Here is a 12,050-nt window from a genome sequence, read left to right on the forward strand (position 1 = left end):
AAATTACAGAACAAGAATCAGATCAGAGTACGGATAACACTACTAGATTAATGATGATAGAGTCCAGTAGTGCTCGATAAGGGATGAGGTATAGACCGATATATTGTGCGGCTACCAAGATGGTTTAGGATCTCTTTCCCAGTATTGATTAAGGTTACAAGGAAGAGACCCTCTAAGATCCACCCAATATCAAAGAGAGAGAGAAGAAGATAGAGAAAGAGAGAAGAAGAAAGAGTAAAGGGGAGAGAGAACAAGAAAGAGAGGGCAAACAAGGGCTTCACCACCTTTTAATGGAAGAGGGAAGAAGGACCGACAGTGGTTGGTGGTGGCACCAGTTGTCATGGCTAGTGACTAGAGAAAATTGATGGCAATAGATAGCCAGTAGGAGGCTAGAAAAATAGAGAAATTTAAAGCATTGAGAAAATAGAGAAAATCAAAGAATAAAGGGGATACATTGATGGGATCTATCCGGGCTCTAGCCTGCTTGTCAGTAAAAGGAGATGGCCGAAGGAAGGACATTGATGGTTGACTAAGCTCTAATCAGATTCTTTCTTGAAATTTGATAAAAGCAAGGGCGAGTTCAGTGATTAGCGAAACAAGGAAGAGGATCTTAACTTAATTTCCTTGGATTCCTCAACAAAATTCGGTTGGCGGCAGATAAATGGAGAAAGGGGTAGATCGGGAGAGAAGATATATATGGGTTGAGGGTGTTTCATACCTTGTTTCCAATGAGGATCGACCATAAGCATAGTGACGATGGCTGATAGTAGCAATACTCGATGAAGAGGAGAGAAGAAGATGAAGAAGAAAGAAGGAGAGGAGGCGATGGGTTCAATGAGGTCTTAGTGGACAAGTGGGGAGGCTATATAGCTGGCATCCTCATCGGACTTGGAGATCAAGTCTATCTCCGTCTCGAATAGGGGTTTTGCTCAAAGAAAGATAGGATAGGCCTTTGAGCCTCACTCCAGCTGTAGGCTGGGCCAAAGTCTGAGCCTCCAGGTTAGGTCGGCTGATTAATGAACATGGCCGAGCTCATACTTAAAGCAATATGAAAGCATTAAGCCTAGGAAAAAAAATAAAAATCTACTCTTCATATAATGGAAAATTCTGCATATTAGACTCTGGAGCCTCTCATGAGCATCTTAAAAAAAAGTAAAAATAAAAATAAAAGTTCAGCGCATGGTGGACTTAAAATCTATAATAGCACCTTTAAAATATATAAAATAAATTGCTGACGCATGTTAGTGCTCTAATGGATGATAAAGCCTGCTTTGGTTGCAACTTTCAAGAGCACGGTCAAGTTGGTTACTACAGGCCCAATGGCTACAACTACCAGTCCATGAAATAAAATAAATAGAAATGTTACTGTGCTTCTTACCCATAGTAAAAGACAAGTTTACCTTGCAGTAAATGAATGGCTGTGATTTAAAATTGCTTTACATAAAATATAATAAAAATATATGGAAGGAAAGCCCTAAAATAAAAGAACCAAATCTGAGTTGGCAAATAAAACAACTCCCAAGGTTTAGCAAATATAAAAATTAAGCATCCCAATAGTGGGCCATGTAGTCCAAGGCCCATCTAGCAGGCTAGGCCGCAGCATATAATGTCATCCAATAGCATAACCCAATAGTCAGCAAGAGTGCAAGGAGAGACAGATGTAAGCAAGTTTCCCCTCTACGATCCAACCCATGCGCGACAAAAGTTGAGCCTACACAGCATCACTAGGATATTTTGATTTTTAGATTTTAAAAATTGGCATCAATGATTGGCGTGGTGCATCATATGGTGGTGCACCACGTCAATCACAGATGCTAATTAAATTTAGTAATCTATAGCACTAGTTAAATGAATGAGTCCCTCCATATTGAAAGGTCATTTCTTCAATTGAGACAATAAAAAAAATATTTCATCTTTTTCAGTTTAGTTGGAATCTTAGGTAGTTTCCGAATAAAAATTTTGAGCACAATTATCCCTGTTGTCGATACAAAGTAGATCTTGGGCAATTCTCTCTCTCATCACATGGATAGATCACGAGCATATTGTTTTAATCATATAGTTTGCATATGGCAAGATCTAGTGATTGTATTAGTAGGGGTCCACCAATCTTCCTATTCTAAATCATGGCTTAGACTTTTGTTTTGCAAATCTTGCTTTGATTTGGTTGTATGTGTAACTTCCTTTTTTTTTTGTCAATAATAGGAGGGGGGAAGAAGACCTCACCTGCGTAGCAGCCTCCACTAAGCCCCTCTTCCACTAGAGAATGTTCGATGCAGGCCGCAAGTTTCCGCATACCCTCTCCGACCCGTGGGTTTCCCCCACTAGTTTTCTCACTTACGTGTGAGTACGTCATCCCAGCGCTATCTCGGTATCAGCGGACCAGTAGCGCTTCCACCGAAAGCATCTAGGCGTCGGGCATCCAGTCCCTAAATTTAATCGATGCCTGCGCGTTTCGAACCTGGGCCACCCAAGTGGAAACAAAGCCCCGTTCCATCTGTGCTACCACCTTGGTGGCTAACTTCATATTTTTCACCTACTACAATATGGAAGTATAATGGTTGTTAAAGAAAGTCATACTTCTGCATGTGATTTATAAAATCTAAAACACCTGAAAAAGCAACTATATTTAGAATCTCTAAAACTAAGTAATCGATGACTAGTTGAATTAAGGAATCTATGAGACTAGTTGAATGAATGGATCCCATAAAAAAGAACTATTTCATTTTTTCAGTTTAGTTGGAACGTCATGCAGTTCTCAAAGAAAGACATGGTTGAACATGATTATCCCCAGTGTTAAGACAAAATAGATGTTTAGGCAACTCTCTTCTCTCTCTCACACACACACACATACACACACACACACACATACACAAAATGGATAGACCACAAGCATCAATTTTGTTTTTCGTTTTTTGTTTTTTGTTTTTTTGCTGACAAATGTATTATACATAGCAGGTACGAATATATCCAAAAAAGTCAAAAAATAACAAGTTTCAGAACGCAGTAGATAATCCCCTTTCTCCCAGCCAAAGAGTCTTCCCATAATGGTTAGCCACATAAGAGGCTACCCAATTTGCTGCCTCGTTGGTTTTTTGATACACATGCTTAGCCTGCAAGGCTATCCCACCTCTCACCATAGCTTGGATATCTCTAAGCAGCGGATGGTAATAGCCCACCCCTCCTACACTCTGTTGGATCCAACGAACAACTGTAGCCAAATTGCCCTCAAGCACTATAGCATTGGCTTGCACCACGCATCAAGCATAGCTTAAGCTGGTCCAAGTTGCCCTCAACTCCGCCCTTGAAATAGAGATGTCAAAGATCTGGCAACTACTAGCCGTAATCATCCTAGAGTCCGAACTCCTGATGGTGAAGCCAGCGCCTCTCCTGCTTCCACCGTCTTGTACACATATGTCAAAATTGACCTTGAGTAAACTTGGAGGTGGGGGCTCCCAGGTGAAGAATACCATGCGAGATGCTCCACGAGCAAGAGAGAAGCTCCAGGTGTCCCGAGCTGTCAAGGGTCCATCCAATATATGTGATTGAATAATCTCAACTGCCTAGCTCCAGGCTCTCTCGACAACAAACCTCGGTTGGGGAAGCTCTCACAAAACATCCAAGCATTCCTAATAGCAAGATCTGATGCGCCATATAGGTCGCCACAGTAGCCACCTACCTAGATCGTGGGGTGATCGCCCACCGTATAAAAAAATATTTCATATTTTTCAGTTTAGTTGGAATCTTAGGTAGTTCCTGAATAAAAATGTTGAGCACAATTATCCTTGTTGTCGATACAAAGTAGATCTTAGGCAATTCTCTCTCTCATCACATGGATAGATCACGAGCATATTTTTTTAGTCATATATTTTGCATATGGCAAGATCTAGTCATGGTATTAGTAGGGGTCCACCAATCTTCCTATTCTAAATCATGGCTTAGACTTTTGTTTTGCAAATCTTGCTTTGATTTGGTTGTATGTGTAACTTCGTATTTTTCACCTACTACCATATGGGAGTATAATGGTTGTTAAAGAAAGTCATACTTCTGCATGTGATTTATAAAATCTAAAACACCTGAAAAAGCAACTATATTTAGAATCTCTAAAACTAAGTAATCCATGACTAGTTGAATTAAGGAATCTATGAGACTAGTTGGATGAATGGATCCCATAAAAAAGAACTATTTCATTTTTTTCAGTTTAGTTGGAACGTCATGCAGTTCTCAAAGAAAGACATAGTTGAACATGATTATCCCTAGTGTTAAGACAAAATAGATGTTTAGGCAACTCTTTCTCTCTCTCTCTTGCACACACACAAAAACACATATACAAAATGGATAGACCACAAGCATCAATTTTTTTTTTCCTGAGACATATGTATCATACATAGCAAGTACAAACATACCCAAAAAAGTCAAAGAGTAACAAATCTCGGAGCGCACCAGATAATTCCCTCTCTCCCAGCCAAAGGGTCTCTTCAGAATGGTTAGCCACATAAGAGGCTACCCAATTCGCTGCCCCATTGGTTTTTCGATATACATGCTTAGCCTGGAAGGCTATCGCACCCCTCACCATAGCTTAGATATCCCTAAGCAGCGGATGGTAATCGCCCACTCCTCCAACACTCTACTAGATCCAGCCAACAACTGTAGCCGAATCGCCCTCAAGTACTATAGCATTGGCTTGCAACACGCACCAAGTATAATTCAAGCTGGTCCAAGCTGTCCTCAACTCCACCCTTAGAACAGAGATGTAGAAGATCTGAAAACCACCAGCCGCAATCACCCTAGAGTCCGAACCCTTGATGGTGAAGCCAGCGCTTCCCCTGTTTCCACTGTCTAGTACACATATGTCAAAATTGATCTTGAGCAAACTCGGAGATGGGGGCTCCTAGGTGAAGAATACTATGCGAGACGCTCCATGAGCAAGAGAGTAGCTCCAAGTGTCCTGAGATGTTAAGGGTCCATCCAATATATGTGATTGAATAATCTCAACTGCTTGGCTCCAGGCTCTCTCGGCAACAAACCTCAATGGGGGAAGCTTTAACAAAACATCCAAGCATTCCTAAATAGCCAGATTTGATGTGCCATATAGGTTGCCACAGTAGCCACCTGCCTAGATCGTGGGGTGATCGCCCACCATATGACCACCTGCAGAAATGACGCTGTCTCGCACCAGACCCCGAATGAAAACATGGCAAACTCCCAAATCCTCCTGATGTGATCAGATCCAATTGGAGCCATTTCGAGAGTCCATTGGCTGCAACCGCGCCCCGATCGTCGCCCCAGCCCACGAGTACATGATTCTGGTTGACTGCATTCACCTCAGGTGACAGGTTCTTCTTTTTTTTGGGCTTGTTTATCTAATTGTGTTCAGTTCTCTTGCATGATAGCCATATTTTGAGAACTTACTTTCCTGTCATATTTTGAAACCTAGAACATATATTACCACACCCGTCCTATTCACCCTCTAAATCTAGATATTAAATTAGCACACCCTAGCGACAGGATATTTCTCAACATCCATAGATCAGATTACTTTAGGATTAGAACGACCGTAATACGTGTTTGCAACCTAATTTCTTATAGTGACTAATTTTCTATCTTAATTCTGAAATAACCAAAGTACAAATTAGTAATATTTAATTTTAAGTTATTTTTGTGAAAATTTGCTAATTTTCGAATCCATAGTAGGTTGCATTAGTAGGTTGTCCTGCATTGCATTTGGTAAGTTAGGGTTCATTAGTAGCATTGAATATCATATCACCAATTAGGGTAGTCCCTTTATGCCAATCCGTAATGGTAGAGAGTACCTCCTCACTGACTCCTAGACCCCTTTTAACCACCATGGACCCCAGAGTTCTGCAAGATCTTGTGGAACAAATCACTGCATTACGAGCTGATCAAGACGAATTCAAACAAGAGATTCGTGCTCTAGTGCAACATCCTAGGACTCCTGAATCATCAACCCCAATCGCAGCTTATCCCGAGCTTGGTTTGGCCACACCACCTGTAGCTTTTCCCCATCCCCCTAGGAACCAAATTCCTCCTGATCACCGGCGCGATCTTGACGAGCGACTACTTCGTACCGTTCGAGTAGATGCCCCTATATTTGCTGGTCAATTAGAGCCGAGCGTGTACCTTGATTGGAGAGCAGCCATGGATAATTATTTTGAGTGGTACGACATGACTGATGATAGAAAAATACGGTTCGCTAAAATGAAACTTATTGGACAAGCTCACTGGTACTGGCATAACGTTGAACATATGCATGAGACCTAAAGGCTTCCTCGTATCACCACCTGGGAGGATATGAAAGAAAAACTGAATGAGAAGTATCTGCCATTCTCTTACCGACAATGCCTTATGGATAGGTGGCAGAAACTAACTTAAGGGACTTCAACCGTTGCCGATTACATTGCACGATTTGAGGCTGCATCAACTTGGTATCAGAGCCGTCGGCTTTGCCCCTGCTGCCAAAGCCACGAGCCAGCCATTTCTCTCTCCCGATTCTCACTAGAGGCAAAGGGAAACCCTGTCTGCGGGCCCTTCCCACCAGCCGTCACCCCCGTGAACACCTCTACCACCCGCCAGACCACCGGTGGTTCTTCTGCGGTCTCCCAGAAGTTAAGCCGTAGCTGTCCGGGATCAAGCGTCACAGGCAAACAGCAAAAAAAAAAAGAAAAAAGAAGGAAAAGAAGAAATCCCTCCCGGCTGGTCTTCCCCGTCCACCCGTCATCGCGCCCGACATCACCATCACCTGCGGTACCCTCGCCGTGTTCCACCTCCCCTGTTTCACCGCCGGCAGCCGCTTCTCCTTCCATAGAAAAACCCCGCCGGTGCATGGCGGAGTAGCGTCGGATCCCCGGATTTCGGTTGGCGCACGAGCTCTATGCGGTACCCCGACCACGGACACCAGAGCGTGTCGACGGGCCACGAGTGAATCCTGCTGCCACAAAGAAGAGGAGCATCGCCGCCCTACTTTCGGCCCTGTCCCTCGGACCCGTCGAAGCACCCGCCGACCACTGCGCACAGGGAAAATCCACCCGCCGCCACATTCGGCCTCCGCCTGTCGCCGCCGACCACGGAGCCGCGGCAGTGAACTCCGTTGCCGTTCCGCGGCTGCCGCTGAAGCAACCGGATCGCCCTCCCGAATCGGTCGGGAGGTTGAAGAAGAAGCCAGGTAACGGGTAAGTCCTAAACCCGTTACCTACAACCCGATAACCCGGGTCCAACGAGTCAAAGAAAAAAAAAATTTGCACGTGATCTGCACGTGCTAGACTTAACGGTTATCGGAGCGGGTTGCAACCGAAAATCCGAACCCGATAACTCGAACCCGTAAAGGTTCAAAAAAAAAAATTCTGTAGGATCACGTGAACTGCACGTGTCCCGCAAAAAAAAAAATACTGCTTACCTCTGTTTCTGCCGAAGGAAAACCCTAGGGGGTTTCCGCCACTGTCGCCGCCACCGCCGCCTCTGTCATGCCGCCGAGCTTTCCCCCCCTCCGCATCGCACCGTCTCTGCTTCGCCACCGCCGCCGCTGCCGAGCGCCGATCTTTTTCCGTGGCCTCCCCGCCGTGTGCCACCGCCTTCGACCGTTTCCTTCTTGCAGCCGACCACAGACGACCAAAGCCGATAGCCGCCGAGCCCTGACGAGCTCCACCGCCGAGCCGCGCTGCCTCCTCCATCCTCTGCCTGCAGCGCCCGTCGCCTTCTTGCCGTCGCCGTCCCCGCCGCTCCCGCGACCGCTCGATTGCCACCACTGCCGCCTCCTGCCCCTCCTTGCTTCGCCGCCGCCCCCTCCCTCCTCTGCTCGCATGCCGCAAAACCACCGCCTCCACCACCACTTCACCGCCTTCCCCCCTTCCTCCCCCCCTTCATTTCATCGAGGGTTTCAACATTGAACCCTCTTCACACCGCCGCCTCCCCACCCTCTCCTCTTCCTTCACGCGCCCTACCACCCCTCCCTTTCTCATCGGGCCCAAACCACCCGCACACCCCTCTCAGGGCCCACCCTCACTCTGGCCCGTCCACCCTGTTTTCTCTGCTGCGGGCCCCTGACGCGTAGGCCTTTTGGGCCCAATTTCAGCAGGTACTTTCTTCCGCAAGCCCAACCAAGTTGATGTGATCAGATCCAATTGGAGTCGTTTCGAGAGTCCATCGGCTGCAACCGCGCCCCGATCGTCACCCGAGCCCACGAGTACACGGTTCTGGTTGACTGTATTCACCACAGGTCCTCGTATGCTAGCACTGGAATAAGGCATAGTCCACAGACTTAGCCAACTGGCACAAGGGACACTAGGAATGGATATCTAGGCACCTTACACTCAAGACAAGCCTTGTCAGGAGCCGGCCCCAGACAACCTTCTAAAGAAACAGGGCCATCCTAGGATGTAAACCAAAGTGCCAGACTCAGGCACAATCAACCTCCAGGTGCTGCACACACCGGAGAAGGCCGTAGACATCGCCTACCCTAACTGTGGATTTGCAGGATGAGCTCCACACCCTCACATCAGGGTTGGCATATCCTAGAACTGGCACTGATCGGATCCTCTCAGTGAGCTGGTCTCCAAACAACTGAGCTAAGTGGGTAGTATCTTAACTTGCCCCTCCGGGATGAAGGAGGTCGCAAACCCGCAGTCCTCCCGGGGCGTCGATGTTGGCCATGGTCGACCAACGCCTCACCGGGAGCAAGTCTACCCAGACATCTTCCATCGCATCCATGTTCTGCCCATGGCCGATACGCCACCTGTAATTAGACAAAACCAGAGCAAGCATCAATTTTTTAATCATATAAAATGCACATGCAAAGATCTAGTTAGGATATTGGTAGGGGTCCACCGGACTTCTCATTCTAAATCATATTTAAAGGTTTAGATTTTTATTTGGCAACTCTTGCTTTAAATTTGGTAGTGTGTGTAAACTTTATAGTTTTTGCGCACTACCAAATTCAAATATAACGGTTGTTAAATGAAATTTAAGCTTTTGCATGTGATTTGCAAAATCTAGAGCACGTATGAAGAAAAAAGTTTAATTTTTTTTAAAAAAATAGTATTACCATTCAACAAGCTTTATGTATGTTGAGAAAGAAAGTGGCTGCTAGAGATGGCAATCATGCCGAGCTGGATCGTATATAGGTTGGATCATATGGAAGTCGAATAAGAAATTAATAACATTAAACAAGGATCCCATTATGGGAGAAAATTAGGGTTATTGGAGCCTTGGCACCTACCATTCCAATCCATTAGTCTTTCCGTGATTGTTGGCCTCCCATCTCTGCCCATTTTCAGACGTTGCCTAATGTCAGTGTCTTTTCAGTTCAAATTTGCTCATTTTGATTACCTCCGAATTCAGGGCTGTTAGCGCCAGCATCGACGGAGGAAAAGCTTGCATAGATTTCTCTCAAGTCCTTTCGTGCAAAGAAGTCTACTGCCTAAATATGGAAGTCTGACAAATGTTGGTTAGGCATAGGAGCCTTGGGGGACTAATTCTCTTTTGATAGGAGACAAAGGCGGCACTCGTGGAAGTCATGAATCGAAGTCAATGACAGGAACCGAGGTTGTCAAGAATTAGCACTTCACACGCCATCTATCGTCAAGAGTCACCTTGTTTCAACCAAAATAAGAGGGAGGGTGGTCAGGTAAACTTTATGCAGACCCTGGAAATTAATAGTCAAGAAGGTTTTACCAATTGAAAGAACGTGACCGAAACACTTCTTTATGGAAAAATATAAAAACATGAAGAAAAGCTTCATTTTTTTTAAAAAAAAATCTTTCTACTTCATTATTTGTGTGTTCATTTTTTCAATTAAATTGATTGGCATTTTTTGGTGATTTTATATGAAGTAGGGTAGAAGTCTACATTTGGTTGCTCAAATAATAATAAGGATAAGAACAATAATAATAATAATAACATAAATTACGAATTTATTTCATTATTTCACGTGGAAAGAGATGAGATATATTGTAATTTTCTTTAGTCATTAGTGACGTAGTGGAACATCCTAAGTTCCCCATTCGTGGTGAAACGTTACAAGCAAGTATTAATTGTTGACCATTAGTCAATTCCTTGGAAGGTGACAAGGAAGTTATGAAACCAGTTCAAAAAATAACGTTACGGGCACAATTCTACACCGCCCATGATAAAATACAAATTTACAAAAAATAAACTAATAGAATTGGATATAACGAAGGGTAAACATTACAGTTCATTCACTAGCTCTGGTATATAAAGATCCAAATTATTGTCATTCACATGTAGATGGACAATCGTTATTTTTCTTGGATAAAAGAGAGAATCATTATTTGGTGTCACTTTTTTTTTGCTGTTTATTATTTTTTAAAAGTGAAATATGAAATCGAATGCAAAAAAGATGTCTGTTTCCTCTATTTCCTTTTTTAATTTTAGATAACTTTTATAAATTATGGAAAAAATGAAAGTGAGAATATTTTACTTTAATTATATTTAAAAATAACTTTTGAGCTATAAAATCAAATTGAGTCTCAGCTCAGCGACTGCTACTTCATTGTTTCCACGCCCACTCGCTTCATCACCAAGAAGGTCATCCCTATCCCCTCCTTTCCATCTTTTTCACCCACCTATGTTCATCTTGTCCTCCGATCCCTCGCCTCCTCTTATACCCTTTCTTCCTCCGCTACCTCTGTTGACTCACCTCCTATTGGGAGGAAAAATGGACCACCCCACAAATACAATCAGAGCATCCGAATCCGACGACAGGCGTGACCCCGGCAAGCACGATCTCGGTGTGCACGACCTCTGCGTGCACGACCTCGGCATGCATGACCTCGGTTTGCATGATCTCGGCAGGTATGAGCTTGGCATGCATGACCTTGGTTTGATGACCTCGGCAGGTATGAGCTCGGCATGCATGACCTCGGCATGTATAAGCTCGGCGACCTCGGTTTGCATGACCTCGGCAGGTATGAGCCCGGTATGCATGACCTCGGCAGGTATGAGCTTGGTGTTGCCCAAGGAGACAACCCAAGGTGGGGTGAATTGGGTTTTTGATTAAATATTGACCAATTAAAGATTAGGTGAGTGATTAACTAAATCTATTGCAAGTGGATTAGTTAGACCACTAGATGCAATGAGTGAAGAGAGAGAAAGAGACAAATACCAATACAAACACAGAGAGATTTATAGTGGTTCGGAGCCAATACTTGCTCCTACGTCCACTCTCCAAGCCGTACTTGGGAGTTCACTATAATCCCTAGAATTACAGCCAGTTGTTTTGCAAGCTCACAACCAAATTTGTTGTTTTTACGAGATCACAACGAACTCGGTCGGTTTTGACAGGCTCACCAACTAGAACCAAACGATTATTTTTCCGGGGTGACAATCAAATTCAGTTGGTTTTTTCGGGTTCACCAACCACAACCTTACACCGTTGGTTTTATCTTTGGCTCACCAACAAACCTTATAACTCTTGATTCAATCCCCTGATTGAATCAAGTACAAAAAGCAAGAGTTTAAAGTTTACAACAATAAAGCTTCTAAAAAGCAGATTTAGGGCAATATAAACAAAGAGGAGTTAGAAGCCCTCAAATAGATTTGAGTTGTTGAATTGGGGCTTCTCAATTTCTGAGTCTCCTCTTGAATGAGCCGGAGGATGAGGAACAGTAGGTAGAGCTTTGAATGGAAGAAAGCTTTTTGATTTGAGTTGAATGCACTTCTCCCTTCTTTTGCTTGGATTTACTCTCCAGATGCTTTTGGTGGTTGAAAATCTTTAATGCTCAAGTGGAATGACTCTCTTCTTGTCTACTATTGTTCACTCTAGCTATTTAAGTGATTCCATTCGAAAAATAGCCGTTAGAGAGGAGATTAAAGCCGTTCTGACCCGTCTGCACATTCTGACAATATATCCGTTAGGATCGGAGTCGACTCGCGTGATCTGGAGTCGACTCGACTGTTACTGGAGTCGACTCGCGCTATACTGGAGAAGACTCGGCCACTGTTCCAAATTTGAATTAAAGTACATGCCTTGTCCTGGGGTCGACTCGGACCAAATTGGAGTCGACTTGCCAACAGCTGGA

The sequence above is a fragment of the Phoenix dactylifera genome, unplaced genomic scaffold, assembly GCF_009389715.1.
Source record: "Phoenix dactylifera cultivar Barhee BC4 unplaced genomic scaffold, palm_55x_up_171113_PBpolish2nd_filt_p 001166F, whole genome shotgun sequence".
Classification (NCBI taxonomy): domain Eukaryota; kingdom Viridiplantae; phylum Streptophyta; class Magnoliopsida; order Arecales; family Arecaceae; genus Phoenix; species Phoenix dactylifera.